A 17,739-nucleotide genomic window follows, 5' to 3' on the forward strand; every position below is an offset into this window, starting at 1 on the left:
ATAAACCATAACCATATAAATGAACCCTTAACTCATTCCCTGCCAACAACGATTTTATACGTGTTTGTCCGCCAATAGTTGAACGCCAACCACGTATATATAAGTTATTTGATCGTTATTTCTTTTATTCGCTATTTCCATTCGTTATCCATCCAGGGAGCCTGTGTTACCATAGGGAATGAGTCTCAATTAATCAGAAACGACCCCCCCCCTTTCATGCATTCATGATGGAACATTATATACCGATCATATGCATTTGAATTTTTTATTGTAGCGTGTATAGGGACGAAATGCCAATGGATTAAGTATAATATATGTCGCAGGCTAGTAGTAGCCTCCCAGGAATTACCCTAAACCACTCTAAAACCATACTTATATTCACCACAGTATAAAACGGGAATGTATGGATGGAAATTTTTTTCTTTTTCACATCTTGAACGATTAGATACTCGATGTCAAATGGGCCATAGTATTGCATCCATAGCTATAATATATAGAATATAGTTATAGCCCTGCAAACAAGGTGACCGACTCCATTGGTTTAATGCGTGGCAGGCAGCACATAGCCATATCCCGTTCCCAGCATGGCAGAGAAAGAGTTAAGTTGTTTTAGTGAAGTAAATAGACATTTGCCATGCTATTCTGACAGTGAGTAAAAATGGCCTATAGGAAATTCTGCTACCTGATAGAACCACAGTTGTAATATGACAACATTTCAATAAAACCTTACACATTTTTTTTAAATAAACAACACTATTTTCCTCTACAAAGTACTCCTACAACACCATCTGAAAGGTGTTTTTTTTGCAAGTATAAATATATCCGTGTCTTGCAGGTTTAAGGTGAGACACCCCAGGTGGATAGGCAAAAACTATATTTTAATAGATATCACTATGAAACTTTCCCAGTTTGTTATGTACATAACAACTTAGAAAAAATGTATTGCAAGTTTTCTGAAATCTTATGTTTATATATGCAAAATAGGCATTACCTCATTAAATATGCACTAATTTGCATATGACGTTTGGGTATAAATACCAACATTGGATGATGCCAGATAAAAAAAAAATTGACACATAACACAGTGAACTTTTTACAGAAGGGATTGTAGATATGTATGAATCAGGAAATGCTGACTACAGTCATAAAAAAATCTATTTTTGCCATGTTTTTGGTCTAAATGTACTATAAATCAGGCTATGAATGATATATCAACAAACTCCTCTGGAAAAAGATGCAGGGTATATATAGGAAGGAATGTGGAAAGTATGGTGTGTGTAGGTGCTATGGAATGGTACATGTCTACCCTTGCATGTAAGAAAAACACATACAAACTAATTTTTGGGAAAACGCCTTCAAAGTTCTGTATTGTAAAATGCCATGATTTTTTTTTTGAAACAGCTATTTACAAACACAATACCTAATCAAACCATTAGTAATTGACAACCTAAACACATGCCTGATAACTGAATAATAATAATAATGATGTTATTGAACTGAACAGAACTACACACAGGCTACAAACAGTGTAGTAACTAGAGATGTTCCGATACCATTTTTTCCTTCCCGATCCGATTCCGATACCTAAGCTTTGGGTATCGGCCGATACCGATACTGATCCGATACCAGTGCATACATAAAAAAATGTATTATATAAATTATAAAACTAATATTAAAAAAAAAAATGTACAGCTACTGTTTTATATATAATGTTTTTTAGTAATAACTATAAAGTAATGGTATTTATTAAACAACAGGTGATTGTATAGATTAGTATTAGTATCATTAATTATATGCTCAATGAGTTCACCCACGGAATGGTTGTTGGGACATTGATTCCGCACGGACGTTATATGTTGTTGCACTCCAGAAGGCTCCGGTAACTTCAAGCTACTGTAGTAGAGGCTCTGTTGTGATTTTTGCACAATAAATATTCAACATTCTCGTTTGAGACTCCGCCTCAGACTCTTATCATTTAGCACTAAAAGCTAAACATTGTCACCGGTATGGCTGTCCGCAACATGTCATTAATTGTGTGCGAGAGGTAGATCAGTGACGACGTTAGCGTGAGCTAACGTTAGATGGAAACAAGACAATAACGTTACTGGTGAAAAAGTTATTTACTTAGTTGGAATACTCCTTTGCCAACTTGCTGTACTTTGCTTGCAGGTCTGCAGCCATTATTGCTGGATTATGAATAGTCCCAACTTTAGCCAAGGTAAGGCAAGCTAAACTAATAATTAGCTAATGCTAATAACACCAGCAAGCGAACCCATCAGAGCTCCCCGTCAACACTGCTCTGTCGGGATGATGGCATTTAAGAAAGTATCTGCTGTTAAAATGACAAACAGCATTGACACTTTAATTCACAGTCGATTAAAAACACATTCGTTTTATAATGCTCACTCTCAGGAGGATACCGCACATGTTGTTGATAAATTACGTCATATGGGATCGGAGGCTAGCCTTTCGGCGTACTCGCCGATACCGATACAAGCATTTTAGGCAGTATCGGAGGCATTTCCGATACTGGTATCGGAACAACTCTAGTAGTAAAGTGTAGTACCCCCTAATAGGCAAAGAAATATTTGAATAGATATCACTATGAAACTTTCCCAGTTTGTTATGTACATATAAACTAAGAAAATATATTGCAAGTTTTCTGAATTTTATGTTTATATATGCAAATGAGGCACTTCCCCATTAAATATGTGCACATTTATGGATGCAATAAGGCCAAATGAAGTAAAATAAACAACTAAATGTGTGTTATTGACGTTTTATTGTCACTAGTTTCATAGAAGACATGTTTAGGAAACAAAATAACAAAATCTCAAAAACAAAAAAAAGTATATTTGCCTATTCACCTGGTATGGGGTGTCTCGCCTTAAGCGCATCAACACCAGGAAAGCAGCCGGGCCAGATCAAATCTAGAGCCATATGAAATCCGCGTTCACGGAATCGGACAATAAAAATGGAATCAAGTGCAAAACGTGGAATATTGCAGAATTTGGCCTAATCTGGACTGAAATTCCGTTTTTGGGTGGAACGTTTGGTTTAAAGCAAACATGACCGGGGAGGCGGGGACGCTACAGCGGGTTACACACAACACGCAGCAGTGCTCAAGCGTCTGGCTGCTTTGATGTTAACATCGTCAAGAAGCTAAGAAATTCCGCAATAAGCCCTCAATTCAGAGCAGAACAGTATCCTAATGACATTTATGCCTCCGGCGATAAGGTGTTTTGCAAATTCTGTCAACGTTCCGTGGACTGGACCCGCAAAAACATGTGCAACACTATTGTGATTAAATAGCTATGTAACGTTAGGACATAGGATGGAAATGATAGCTTCTAGCTAAATCTGGTGCACACATCCATTTGTTTAATGCAAACGATTGTCATTACACACTGTCCTTTATAAACTAAATAAACTTAAATAGCTATGTAACGTTACAGTACACAGGACTATAGATGGAAATGATAGCTTCTAGCTAAATCTAGTGCACCCATCCATTTGTTTAATGCAAACAATTGTCATTATACACTGCCCTTTATAAACGAAATAAACTTAAATATCTATGTAACGTTACTAGGGCTGACCTTCGATTTTTTTTTGGCAATCGAAGCTTCGGGGCCGAGCTTCGATTTTAATTCGAAGCTTCGAATTAAAAAAGATTTTTTTTATATATATATATATATATATATATATATATATATATATATATATATATATTTTTATCTTATGTTGTGGGACTTGTACAGCACTTGGTAAACTTTGTTGTTTTTAAATGTGCTCTATAAATAAAGTGGATTGGATTAATGAATTAAGTAGCCCCTTTCGTGACTGTGACGCAGCCAACACGGCTGTGTGATTTAATTCAAGGTGGATCGCTGTTGTCGTTTGAACAACTTCAGATTTCATGGGAACTACCAATCCCCCAAATCAAGAATGTTTAAGATGAATGAAGTAAGATTGATTATTTGAAATATGGCCTGTGTAGACTAAACTATGCACAGAATTATGTCAGTCTACAAGGTCCGGATTCTACATGGTCCGGCAATGTAGACCTTGTAGACTCCACTACAGACCAATTATCAGTGAATGTTCATGCATTTTTAAGAAGGGCTACTTCCACAAAAAAACAAAGAACTCACCAAAACATCTCAGTAGCACCTTATCTAAATGTTCCATTTCATATATGGAGATTCATATTTATTTATGTATTGCATGCATTTCTACATTTTATTTCCTATTTTGTTTATTCATCCCAGTATCTTTCTTTCTTATGTGTGGAATTCTACAAGGCATTTACATTCACATTTACATTTAGTCATTTAGCTGACGCTTTTATCCAAAGCGACTTACAAGTTCTGTACGACAGGTCATCAGGAAGGATACAACTCTATCAGCTGAGTAACAATATTCATCAAAGTGTTGCGTGTTACAGTGTAGGTTAGTTTATTAGGACAAGTGCATGACAGTAAGGTTAGTTAGGGTTAGATTTTTTTAATTTAATTTTTTTAATTTTATTTCAGATAATGGTTGAAGAAGTGCGTCTTTAGTCGACGGCGAAAGATTGGACGGGATTCGGCTGTCCTAACTGGGGTGGGTAGTTCATTCCACCATTGTGGGGCAAGGACTGAGAATAGGCGTGTAGGTGGTGTATATGTGTTTGAGGATGATATCCTTCAAAGTTCAAACAGGCAATAGTGATGATATAATTTGGGCAGTGCTGAGCTGGGTTACTTTCCTCCAGTGTATTTGTCCCCCGGCCCCACCCAATGTCCCCATGCACACACACAGTCACACACACACACACCGAAGTAAAAAAAAAAATAAAAAACAGGTTTTTTCTTTTTTAAACTTCGATTTTTTTTTATGTTCGAAGCTTGTGCCATCGAACGAAGCTTCGAAGTATTTAAGACAGCCCTAAACGTTACAGTACATAGGACTATTAGATGGAAATGATAGCTTCTAGCTAAATCTAGTGCACCCATCCATTTGTTTAATGCAAACGATTGTCATTATACACCGTCCTTTATAAACGAAATAAACTAAAGGTGCCTAAATTATGCATTACTATATTGCATCACAATATACTATAGCTAGGCTACTGACATTGCCATTGTGATAATGTCAGTAGTAGCTAGCTGTATCTATTGTTTACACTTGAAATGTGTATTTCTTTTGCAGCACTTAAAAACATTAAATGGACTGTTATATCTTGTTCAATTGTGGACATTTATTCATTCCCACTTATTAGACACTATTTCTGATGGTAAAATGAGCATAAAAAGCAAAATACAGAATTCTGAAATATTAAAAACGGGAAAAACTGAATTTGGGAAAAAAAATTATGGAATTTGGAAAATAATAAAACGGATTTCATATGGCTCTACAAATCCCAGGCCGGGTTATCAGAGCATGTGCGGCGGAGCTGGCGGGGGTGTTCACAGACATATTCAACTCGTCCCTCTCCTTGAGTGGAGTCCCCTCCTGCTTCAAATCAGCCCACATTGTGCCAGTAGCAAAGAAGAGCAAGGTAACGGGCCTCAACGACTGGTGCCCAGTTGCTCTCACCCCCATACTGAGCAAATGCTTTGAGAAGCACATCAAGATACTGCTCAACAGCAACCTACCGCTCAGCCTGGACAAACACCAATACGCCTACAGACAAAACAGGGAGGTTGACAACCTGGCAAAGTGGTGCCAGGAGAACAAACTCTCTCTCTCTACGTGGACGAGACCAAAGAGCTGGTCATAGACTACAGGAGAGGGGGAGAGAAGCTGGAGAGTCAGCAGCTTTAAGTTCCTCTGTGTTCACATCACTGACAAACTCACCTGGGACGTCCACACTAACCATGTGGTAAAGAAGGCACAACAACGCCTCTACCACCTGAGGAGGCTGAAGAAGTTCGGCATGACAACCAAGATCCTGAAGGCGTTCTACAGAGTTGACTTGTTTTTATTTTATCATTGATTGAGTGTCCTATATGTTGACTTATATGTTTTTCATTTGATCATTGATTGAGTGTCCTATATGTTGACTTATATCAGGGGTCTGTAATTAAGTTTGGCCTTGGGCCAAATTTTTTCCAAGCCATTATATGGTGGGCCAGAACCAAAAACAATGGCTAATTTACATATGTGGACACTGCATTGCCATATGTGGAGTGAAACTGTGGAACGGTCCGAGTGTGGTGCTAAAGCAATGTCCAAACATGAGACAATTCAAACTGAATTATAAGGAAATTATTTTCACGAGGTACAGGGATGAGGAAGGGATTTGACATTCACGGGTGTTTACATTTTTTTTTTTTTTCTTTCATGTTTTACATCTGACTTTTGTTTTTTTGTTTTGCATAAATATACTGTATATATTTGTTTTGTAAGGTTTTAAATTAGTACACTAATTTGAGTAGTGGAAAAGGGGTAGGATTAAATAAGTTAATGACATGCTAACTTTGACAGCCTTATGTACGGGAGGCTGCAATTCGAAACTGGCCCCTGTAAATGCCCAACCCCCCCCCTCCCTATGCTTGCACCCCCTCCCAATGTACAGTCTCCTCTCCCCCGTATGTATATATTTTCTGTTAGGATCTCTGTAAATGTCCGAACACCCTCCCACCCCCTCCTAATGTACTCCTAATTAACAATTGTGTGTATTGAGCTGTAATGTACTGTACCAGTGTTTCCCATTAATTACCTAGACTGTGGCGGCCCGCCACAGTTTTATAATGAACCAAAATAAATTATGTAATTAAAAAAAAATTTAAGAAAAAATAAATCTTTATTTTTTTGCCAATAGGGATGCATCAGTAGTATTGGCAGTGGTAGTAGTCGTAATAGTAATCCAGTATATTTTTGGGGGGGGGGGGGGTGGGTGGGCATGCCCCCAGAGGGGCAGAGGTTTACCCACCATAGTCTCACAAAATCCTGTGGGAAACACTGCTGTACCCATTCTGCAATCTGTTAATTAAAATGTTCAATCAATCAATCAAACCGAAAATAGCCTAAATCTGCCAAATTTATTTTGGTTGTACTGTATAATGACAACTAATCTAATCTAAATGAGGGAAACATCCACTTCCTAACAAGTTGAAATAAAGGTTTGAAACGAAAAAAGAAAAAAGGAAATGTTAGCTTTAGGCTAGAGCGTGTTTACTTAGTCCGTCTTATTTTCACTTTTACACTAAACTCTGAGGGCTAGATCCACAAAGAATGGATTGCACAGAGCAAGATTCTCCAATCTGTTAATAAAATGTTCATTCAATCAATCAATCTGCACGGTGATTGATTGAATGAAAATTGTATTAACAGATTGCAGAATGGGTACAATACAGTACGGCTCAATACACACAATTGTTAAGGGGATGCAGACCAGAGAAAGACTTTCCTCTTGTTTACATCAGGGTCCCCCATTTTCAATTCATAATGAATTTTAAGTAAGGGTGCAACTTGTTCCGTGCAATCCATTCTTTGTGGATCTAGCCCTGAGTCTCTTCTAATGTAGCTCTCCAAACCATGCAATGTAAAATATGATTGTTCTAACGGAACAGAACAATCACAAACTGAGAAGGTTTAGTCAAGGTTTAAGCAAACAACACATTGGATATGTGACATGTTACAATAATGACTTACCAAAGAGCAGATAACTTTGCGTCGTTCAAGATGTGAAAAAGGCAGGTGTGGATAATTCTATGTACTGACCACAGATATGTAGGATAGTTCCATGTACTGACAACAGATATATAGGATAATTCTATGTACTGACCACAGATATGTAGGATAGTTCCATGTACTGACAACAGATATGTAGGATAGTTCTATGTACTGATCACAGACATGTTTCAAGTTCAAGTTTCAAGTTTCTTTAATAGTTGTCATACAGAAGTACAGAATACTTTCATACAAAATGCTTCTTACTGTTACGCTCCAGAGACTGTGCTAGACAAGATAGTATCAAATAACATAGTATAGCATGTAAATTAGAAGTAGAAAATGAGGTCACAGTGTTCAGTATAGACATATGTACAATGTTCGATGCAGAATAGACGTAACTGAGTTACCATATAATATACAATACTATGCAGTGTACTAATGTACAATACTATATAGTGCAAAGCAGAAATGGGATGAGGTACAATTTAGGTACAATTTACAGTAAGGTGTACGAGTTGTAGTGCAATCCTTCATCAATAAATATAAAGTGTGGGGAGTGGGTGCTACAGTGTGTTTGTTTAAAGTGAGTGTGTGCTATAAAGTGTGTGGAGTGGGTGCTACAGTGTGTTTGTTTAAATATGTAGGATAGTTTTATGTACTGATCATCACAGACATGTAGGATAGTTTTATGTACTGATCACAGACATGTAGGATAGTTCTATGTACTGACCACATACATGTAGGATAGTTTCATGTACTGATCACAGACACTAATCAGACACAGACAGACATTCCTGTGACAAAATGGCATCCAATGTAATAAAAAAAGTCAACCAACGAACTAGATTCTTGTACCGGATCTCCTCTCTGGTAAATATACGACAAGAGTACAGCAACTTGCAATGGGCCTGGTCTACAAGATACACTACACGACTAAGGTACCCATGTACATGTCAAAATACTTCCAAAAGGTCAGTGAATACCACAACCACAACACCAGAGGGAGCTCCACAAATCATGTTAAACCCAGATTCGACTCAAACAAGGGACTAAACACGTTTCGTAATTATGCCACAGAATGTGGAACACCCTACCCACAGCTGTAAAGGAATGTGAATCACTACCCACTTTCAAAACCACTCTCAAAGAGCACCTACGAGAGACTGCAATTCGAAACTGGACCCGGTAAATGACCTAACCCAACCCCCTGCAATGTACAGTAAATGTCCTAACCCAATAATACAATAATTCTTGGGACCAAGTAAGGTTTCGTCGATAATCCAATGTACAGTTACCCACCCACCCCCCGCCTACCCAACCCCCCCAACCTCCTCCAGTGTACAGTTTCTTTGTCAAATATACTCTCTTTTTTAGACTCTTTGTATCACAAACAGTACTGTATTTGTAAATCTGGTATGTCATATGTTATGATGAATTGAAAATGGGGGACCCTGATGTAAACAAGTCGAAAGTCTTTCTCTGGTCTGCATCCCCTTAACAATTGTGTGTATTGAGCTGTACTGTATTGTACCCATTCTGCAATCTGAATACAATTTTCAATCAATGTAGGATAGTTCTATGTACCGATCACAGATATATAAGATAATTAACTTATATGTACTTATGTTAATTTACGTATCGTAAATGTCTATCGTCGCTTACTTTATCAATTTCGACAACAATCGTTGCACGATTTTAACTTACTGGTCCACTGGCCTATTTAGGAAATCCCTGAACATGAACTTGTGTTGAGATATATGTTCTCATATGTTGAAAATGGGATCATATGTTATGGTTATGTTTTGTGTTAAAGTGAGTAGCCTATACGTTCATATGTGTTGTATTGGAAATGTGGTGCAACTCTATTCTAAGTCTTGTGTTGTGTTCTTGTACTTGCAGTACGTAAAGACATGACGGTATGACGCAGTGGCGGGAAGCCGAGCACGTATACCTAGCTGTCAGCTGTCATCAGTTAGCTGTCAGTGCGCACGGGTGAAAATGGTGTGTCACAGCTGGGAGTGTTTGTGGTGTTTGTAATGGAGGAGCAGTTTGGTTCACTTATTGTAAATAAACTATTCACATAAAAGAAACAAAACGGATCGGGCGTTCTTTGTGTGGATAAATACATATGATAAGATATGAGTCGTGATGACGAAGAAACAGAACCCTCTACATTGAACAAACACTGATGACGAAGAAACAGAACCCTCTACATTGAACATGGAGAACGAAGGAACAGGAAACTCTACAGGTTATGGGCCCAGGCATGGTGGTACCGCAGGAGGAAGATGGCAGAGATTAGTTTTAGACGGAGATGAAAACAATTAGGAGCTTTGGGAAGTGAAGTTTCTCGGCCACATGAGAATGATGGGACTAAAAGACACGATACTCTGCACCAGTGAGGACGGTCCAGATGAAGAGAAGAACGAAAAATGCTACGCAGAGCCAATACAATTCCTGGATGACAAAAGTCTACCGTTGGTTATGAGAGGCGACAGATGATGGCAACAAAGCACTCGAAATACTACGAAGTCATTACGCAAGTCAGGGTAAGCCAAGAATTATTGCCCTGTACACAGAACTAACGTCACTGAAGAAAGAGTCTGTTGAAACGGTGACAGATTATATCATTCGAGCTGAAAAGGCAGTAACTTCCCTAAGAAATGCAAAGGAAGTTATTAGTGACGGGCTAATTATAGCCATGATTCTAAAAGGACTTCCAGATACGTATAAGCCTTTTGCCATCCATACGACACAGAGCAGTGATGAACCGACATTTACCCAGTTCAAAAGGAAACTACGGAGTTACGAGGAAACAGAAAAGTTTGACACTAAAGAAAAATCAGACAGTGATGAAAGTAAACGTATCATCGGTGACGTGTTAGGATGCGGAGGCCGTGGTCACATAACAAGAGAGTGTCTGCAAAAAGGAACCAGTGTAGCGAAGTGGTGTAACTACCATAAAAGTTCTACACACAGCGATGAGACATGCAGGAGAAAACCCCAGCAGAGAGATGACGCAAAACAGACTGCGGACAGACAAGAACGTGAAGAACATACATTTGTATTCACAGTCAGTCAAGGATTCCTCCCAGACACTATCAGAAGAAACGGACTAATCGTAGACTGCGGAGCTACATCCCACATCATAACAGAGGAAAACAAGTTCACAAGATTTGACGAGACATTTGACCCAAAGTCACACTACATGGAACTAGCTGACGGGACCAGGATGAACAATGTGGCAATGAAACGAGGCGATGCAGAGGTATTCCTACAGGACTCGGAAGGAAGATGCGTCGGAATCACACTGAGGAATGCGCTGTTCATCCCATCGTATCCACAGAGCATACTCTCCGTACAAGCAGCCACAGCAGACGGAGACAAGGTGACATTCCAAGAAGGACAGAACCTGGTCATCAACAAAGATGGCGCTGTTTTCCGCATAGAGCAGCATGAGAGACTGTACTACCTGGAAACGGTAAATAATGAAACATGTGTTGATCATTCAATTAATGATATGATGTCCAGAGACAAAGTGAGCTTAACTTGTGATGTAAAAACTTGGCATGAGATCATGGGTCATTGTAACGTAGATGTGTTGAAATTACCAAAGGTGGTAGAGGGTATGAAGATAACTAAGATAGACTGTAGTGTCTGTACTGAAGGAAAATTGACCAACAACAGAAATAGGAAACCTGATGCAAAAGCTAGTGCCCCCCTAGAGTTAATTCACACTGACTTAGCAGGGCCTATTGACCCAACTACTCAAGATGGACATAGATATGCAATCGCATTCACAGATGATTTCTCAGGAGCAGTGTCTGTTTATTTCCTCAAAAACAAGGGTGAAACAACATTAGCAACTGAAAGATTCCTGGCAGATAGTGCACCATATGGTCAAGTCAAGACCATACGGTCAGATAACGGTACGGAATACACAAGCAACTCCTTTCAGTTACTGTTGAGAGATAGAGGGATAAGACATGAGACATCATGCCCCTATTCCCCTCATCAAAACGGCACAGCTGAGACAGTTTAGGACTTTATTTGAAATGGGAAGGTGCCAATTATTAGAAAAGAGATTACCAAAGATGCTGTACAAAATGCAGCTCACATGCGAAATAGATGCTACAACGAAAGGACCAAAAATACCCCTTACTTCATGTTAACAGGAAAGAAACCAGACCTCTCAAAAATGTGGGTGTTCGGCTCCGAGTGTTATGCATATAAACACGATCATAAGAAACTCGACCCCAGATGTGAAAAGGGGATATTTGTGAGATACAGTAAAAACAGCCCGGCATACCTAGTATACAAACCGCATACAGGAGAGGTATCAAAACACAGGCTAGTAAAATTCATTAGAAAGAACAGTGTGGAACAACAGACTCACTGATGAGGATGATACAGAATTCCTGACACAAGGCAGAGAGTCTGGTAGTAAGAACAGCACTCATGTACCACAGCCACAGGGTGAGGAGAACACAGAGTCAGGTTCTAGAGGGGAGCGACAAGACTGTAAATACAGATACAGATCAACAGGATGAAAACGATGCAGATCCAAAACCTAGTCCTAGTGAAAAACGCCACTATCCAAAAAGAGAGAGGAGGAAACACAATACTTACACGACTATGTATCAGATTTTACAGATGATGATGTAACCGATTACTGTTACAGGGCGGTTTGTGGAGTCCCTCAAACCTATAGACAAGCTCTGAGGTCACCAGAGTCACCCAGATGGGAACAAGCGATGAACGATGAGATCGACTCACTGAAAGAAAATGACACTTTTGAACTGACCTCTTTGCCTGAGGGCAGGAACACAGTGGGGGGTAGATGGGTCTATGCCATTAAAGAAAATGCTGAAAGAGGCTAAATATATAAAGCTAGATACGTTGCTAAGGGTTACAACCAAACAGAAGGCATAGACTACCATGAGACGTTTGCTCCAACAGCAAACCTTACGTCAGTAAGGGCATTGATGCAGGTCGCAGTACAAGATGACCTCAGGCTCATTGTCCATCAGATGGACGTCAAAACGGCATACTTACATGCTCCTATAGAGGAAGACATATTCCTAGAACAACCTGAGGGTTATTTTTGATTTGATTTGAATTTTTGATTTGGTTATGAAGAGGTATCGGAGACTGGGAAGAAGTTGGTATGTAAATTAAAGAAATCCCTTTATGGTCTGAAACAGTCCGGAAGGAACTGGTACAAACTCCTAAATGATCATCTAGAGCGCGCCCCCCAGGGTAGGGCTGCAACGATTAGTCGACATAATCGACAAAGTCGATTATGAAAAGTCGTCGACGAGATATTGTTGCGTCGATTAGTCATTAAAAAACAAAAAAAAAATTATAATTTTTTTTTTTTTTGCACTACCTATCTTTGTGAAAGTGGCTTCTCAGCTCTGGTCCAGCCAGCTGAAGACTTCTTAGCTTAACACTTTGATTGCCTAAGGCTAAATTCATGATATACCATCCCTTGCCAGCTCTATTTGTCTATGGAGAAGTTCCCCTTCTTTGCAGGGCTATAACTTTTTAAATTATATTGCTAAATTGCCATTATTAGGGCCCATTCAATGTCCTATATGTATTGTTCAGGGTGTATGAACGTTAAACTTTTTCATTCACATATTCATACTAAAATATCATCTAAAGTATAAGTATGTTTTCATCTCTTTCTGCAGCTTTCTCCAGAACGTGATTTATAGCCCCAAATGCATTATATTGATGATCAAATACAGTTTGATAGCAATCGGCGCGATATAAAAGAATCCAACTGGACGGACTTCTGGAAGTTACTACACGTCATCTGATGTTGACCGGATGGGTGAGGGGGCGTTTATAATTCCGTGGGCAGCGTTATACCATTCATCTAATGTGGGTCAAATGTTCATCATAGCAGTTAGTGTCGAACACGGTAATATTACACGCTAAAACTCACCCCAGTCTCCGCGGGCCGTTGGGCGATCAGCGTGGGGTAGACAGTTTTCCATTATGGGATGTCGAAATACCCGGTCCATTTCCAGGTTGTATAATACTATATATGTCCAAATCATGTTGTTTATCGAGTTATTTGCAACCGATCGATGTCCAGTGTATCAAGATGGAGTCCCGGGACCTATAGCGAGTTCCCGGAAGTAATATGGGTGATCAGCACTTCATCCACATAACTTCCTGTTTGGCGCTTCTGCCGATCGGCCACCAGATGGCGCTCTTGAACCGCTAGAGGATTGAGAGGAGCTCAGAACTGTGTGTGAAGGCTGCGGATGGAAAATATGATTCCGATCACAGATTTTTGAAATATTGATATTAAAGACGAGTTACGGCGTCCTCTGCAACTTGAGCATGGCGGGGAAGGACGCCTAAACACGTTTTCGGCACTTAAAGTGTTAACATAACAGACCGACAGTAAGTTTGGGGGAACTAATGGGATAACTGGGGATGTTGTTTGGTCCTGACAAGAGTCTCAAAGCAACTCTGAGGTCATGCTCAATGTCCAATCTGTTCCTCTGCTCCGTCTTCAGCTGGACCAGAGCTGAGAAGCCACTTCCACAAAGATAGGTAGTTATAAAAAAAATATATATATTCTCTCTTTTTTTTTTTATATATAATTGGTTTTCGATTAGTCGACTACCAAAATAGTCATTAGTTGCAGCCCTACCCCAGGGGGGGCGCAGAGGCATGACAGGGGGGGCCTTGAGATTAAAAATGTTTTCTCTTTTTTTTTGGATTACAGAAAATTATCACTAAAGTGCTATCTGTTGCAGCTGCACTGTTCTCCATGAAAATACCATATTTGGATAAGTTTGACAATTTCTCAAAATCTGAAAATCATTATTTAATAAAACACAGAAAAGGATCACCAAGTTACTCGATAAAAGAAAACTTTACAGACAATATTGAGACAAAGCTTCCTGACACATCTCCATCCAAACTCTTGGAAGAACTCATTGAAATCTCATCTGATACCACCTGGAGAGCTAGTTTCAGAGTGTGGTGCTGAGTACCAAGTATCTCATGATGCAGCAGTTAAGGTGTTGATACCATTCAGCACCACATATGTGTGAAGCTGGCTTTTCATCCATGACAGCTCTGAAAACAAAATATAGGGCCAAGTTGAGCCTTGAGGATGACATGCGTGTTGCCTTGTCAAAGACTGACAGCAATAAAGACTGTTTGCTTATTTTCTATGTTCGCTTTGTAAATTCCCAGTCACTGAGTGAAGATCTGCTGTTTTGCAAATATGTCAAAAACAGAGCGACAGCTGATGAGCTCTTCAAAATTATTGACAGTTACCTGACAGAACATGGACTGAAATGGGAGAACTGTGTGGGCTTTTGCTCTGACGGTGCGCAGGCCATGGCAGGGAAAAGGAGGGGGCTACAGGCGCTCATCAAGGGGGTCTCGCCAAACACGCAATGGACGCACTGTAAATTCACAGAGAGGCCCAGGGTCAAGACAGCTTAGCCCTGAGCTGAATGAGGTTGACAGAAGTTATAAACGTGGTAAATTTCATCAAAACCCGACCGCTGAAAGCGCGCCTGTTCTCTGGGCTGTGTGAGGAGATGGGAGCTGACCATTCTGCAGTGCTGTTTCACAGCGAGGCAAGGTGGCTCTCGCGAGGGAAGGTGTCGTCAATTTGAAAGGTCACAATATTGGTGTTATTTCAATACATTTAAACATGGCCCATTTCATGACTATTTTGTTGGGGCGAGGGGGGGGGGGGCCCAAGATATTTTGGTCCGCCAAAGGGGGGCCTGACAGAAAAAGTTTGAGAAGCACTGATCTAGAGAAAGACAACTTTACAAGAAATCTATCTGATCACTGTGTAGAAAAGAGATGGGTGATGAAACTATTATCGTACTAATCTGGGTCGATGATTTAATCATCGCCGCTAGCAGTAACGAACTTCTGAACAGTTTCAAGGAAAACATGAAAGCCCAGTTTAACATGAAGGATCTGGGGAAAATAAGATAAGATAAGATATTCCTTTATTGATCCCCTTGGGGAAATTCAGGCATCATAGCAGCATGGGGGGGAGGGGGGAGGGGTACAGGTAGTAAAACAACACAGTATACAGGTAGTAAAAGACAACACAGGCAGTGTAAACAATTTGATCAATATGGTCAATATAATTTACTATCTGACTAGCTGAGGAATATTCACATTATTCACAGTGTCACATGAGGTGCAGTATGCAAGAGGTAGTGTTATCATTTACTATCTACTGAGTATACATTAATCAAAGTACCAGGGTAGTCTACTTTGTCCCCCTTGGGTTCCTATAAGTCCCAGGTCAATGTCTGGTAGCAGTCGCTGTCGCTGCCCCCTGTTGTGGGGCCTGGAGGCTGCTAGTCGCTGCCCACTGTTGTGGAGCCTGATGGCCGCTGGTATGAAGGACTGTCCGAGGCGGTTAGTTGAGTGTCGGGGGGGGATGAGTCTGTGGCTGAACGAGCTTCTCATCTTGACTAGCTCGTCGTAGAGGGGGTGGTAGGGGTTCTCCATGATGGCATCCAGCTTCCTTATCATCCCCCTCTCTACCATCACCTCAAGTCTAGGTAGCTCGACTCCCACCACGGAGCTAGCCTTCCTCACCAGCTTGTTGAGCTTGTTGGTGTCCCTTGAGTTGATGTAGCCTCCCCAGCATGCCACAGCATAGAAGAGGATGCTGGCCACAACAGACTGGTAAAAAGACTGCAGCAGTTTGTTGCACACATTGAAGGACCCGAGTCTCCTCAGGAAGAACAGCCTGCTCTGTCCCTTCCTGTAGAGGGCCTCTGTGTTGTCCGACCAGTCCAGTTTATTGTTCAGGTGTACCCCAAGGAACTTGTATGAGTCCACCATCTCCACATCCACCCCTCGGATGGAGATGGGAATCGGGGGGGGCCTCTTCTTGCCCCTCCGGAAGTCCACCACCAGCTCCTTGGTCTTACTGGTGTTGAGTTGGAGGTGGTTGCTGTCGCTCCACCCCACGAAGCTCTCCACCAGGGCTCTGTACTCCTCCTCATCATCGTCGGTGATGTAGCTTACGATGGAGGAGTCGTCTGAGAACTTCTGCAGGTGGCACCCGCTGGAGTTGCGGCAGAAGTCTGAGGTGTAGAGGGTGAAGAGGAAGGGTGACAGCACAGTTCCCTGGGGGGCGCCGGTGTTGCTCACCAGTACGTCAGACTGACTGTCCTTTAGTCTGACGTACTGTGGCCTCTCAGTGAGGTAGTCCTTGATCCAGGCCACCAAGCCGTGCTCCAGCTGCATCGCAGAGAGCTTCTCCGCTAGCAGTGACGGCTGGATGGTGTTGAAGGCGCTGGAGAAATCAAAGAACATAATCCTCACTGAGCTGCGCGGCTTCTCCAGGTGCGTGTACGCTCTGTGGAGCATGTAGATGATGGCATCCTCCACCCCGATGTTTGCCTGGTATGCAAACTGCAGGGGGTCGAGGGAGTCACGCACCAGGGGCTTGAGGTGTTGCAGGACCAGTCTCTCAAACGTCTTCATGACGTGTGACGTCAGAGCGACTGGCCTGTAGTCGTTGGGGGTGCTGGGACGTCCCTTCTTGGGCACCGGGACAATGCAGGAGGTCTTCCAGAGCTGGGGCACCCTCTCCAGCCTCAGGGAGAGGTTGAAAAGATGCTGGAGCGGTGCTGCCAGCTGCTCTGCACATACCTTGAGCACCCTGGGATTGGTGTTGTCCGGTCCTCTGGCCTTGTTTACATTAATTTTGGAGAGCTGCCTACTGACCTGACTGGTTGTGATCGTCAGGGTTGGGGGTGGTGGGCAGTCTGCTGGTGTTGGGGTGCCGTTGCTGATGGGTGTGGGTGGGTGGGGGGTGGGGGGGCTGCTTTGTAGGTGTGATCTGGTGCTGGTGTCGATGGGTGGGGGGAGGGGTGTGGGGAGGCCACTCTGGTCAAAGCGGTTGAAAAACGAGTTGAACTCGTTTGCACGCTCTGGAGGGCCCTCCACAGCTGTGCCCTGCTGTTTGAAACCAGTGATCTTCCTGACCCCCGCCCACACCTCCCTGGTGTTGTTGGCCTGTAGTCTGCCCTCCAGCCTGTCCTTGTAGCTGACCTT

The 17,739-nt window shown here is 41.5% G+C and overlaps 1 protein-coding gene across 1 annotated transcript in view; it reads right to left on the reverse strand.

The window, feature by feature from the left end:
- LOC311241650 (uncharacterized protein) overlaps window positions 1-17,739 on the reverse strand; it is a gene marked incomplete at its 3' end in the record, with an annotated part of 40,201 nt that overhangs the window by 12,216 nt on the left and 10,246 nt on the right. The window lies entirely within an intron of this gene.

Source organism: Notolepis coatsorum (genome assembly GCF_963971535.1).
Source record: "Notolepis coatsorum genome assembly, chromosome: 15".
NCBI classification, from domain to species: Eukaryota; Metazoa; Chordata; class Actinopteri; order Aulopiformes; family Paralepididae; genus Notolepis; species Notolepis coatsorum.